The sequence below is a fragment of the Papaver somniferum genome, unplaced genomic scaffold, assembly GCF_003573695.1.
Source record: "Papaver somniferum cultivar HN1 unplaced genomic scaffold, ASM357369v1 unplaced-scaffold_7106, whole genome shotgun sequence".
Lineage (NCBI taxonomy): Eukaryota > Viridiplantae > Streptophyta > Magnoliopsida > Ranunculales > Papaveraceae > Papaver > Papaver somniferum.
The window spans coordinates 1-886 of record NW_020649979.1 but is presented as its reverse complement, the minus strand read 5'-3'; the positions used below and the strand labels follow the sequence as shown (position 1 = coordinate 886).

Below are 886 nucleotides of genomic sequence, written 5' to 3'. Positions count from 1 at the left end.
CATTTATTTGGATATTTTAATATTTTTTAACTAAAAAACTATTAAAACGAGATTAGTAGTTCAAAATAACCGCGTCAAGCGTTCTCCTCGTCATAAGGTTTCCAGCGAGTCATCACTTGCCCGGATCGGACTTGCCACGAGGAAGTAACGGGCGTTAGATGGATCGAGCCAATACATTAGAGACGTGTTAAGTAGTAAAATTGGTGAGAAACTTTCAGCAATTGCTCATACCAGCACTAATGCACCAGAACCCATCAGAACTCTGCAGTTAAGCATGCTTGTGCGAGAGTAGTACTAAGATGGGTGACCTCTTGGGAAGTCCTCGTGTTGCCTTTTTTTTTTATTTTTACTTTTTTTTTCGCCGGTTATTCTTATGAAGGCTAGTGACTAGTTAGAAAGCGGGTTGCACGAGATAAGATGGATTTTTTATCTCGTGATATATGGGAGGGCGTCTGCCCTAATTGGGTGAAAATCCAAAAACCGTGCATTTATTTGGATATTTTAATATTTTTTAACTAAAAAACTATTAAAACGAGATTAGTAGTTCAAAATAACCGTGTCAAGCGTTCTCCTCGTCATAAGGTTTCCAGCGAGTCATCACTTGCCCGGATCGGACTTGCCACGAGGAAGTAACGGGCGTTAGATGGATCGAGCCAATACATTGGAGACGTGTTATGTAGTAAAATTGGTGAGAAACTTTCAGCAATCGATCATACCAGCACTAATGCACCAAAACCCATCAGAACTCTGCAGTTAAGCGTGCTTGGGCGAGAGTAGTACTAAGATGGGTGACCTCTTGGGAAGTCCTCGTGTTGATTGCCTTTTTTATTTATTTTTACTTTTTTTCGCCGGTTATTCTTATGAAGGCTAGTGGCTAGTTAGAAAG

The 886-nt window shown here is 40.4% G+C and overlaps 1 non-coding gene and 1 pseudogene across 1 annotated transcript; both read left to right on the top strand.

The window, feature by feature from the left end:
• Positions 1 to 217: 217 nt before the first annotated feature.
• On the top strand, positions 218 to 336 carry LOC113344077 (annotated as a pseudogene).
• A 366-nt stretch (positions 337 to 702) lies between these two features.
• Positions 703 to 821, top strand: LOC113344076. The gene has a single exon (XR_003357647.1). It is a non-coding gene; the product is annotated as a 5S ribosomal RNA (ribosomal RNA).
• Positions 822 to 886: the final 65 nt, after the last annotated feature.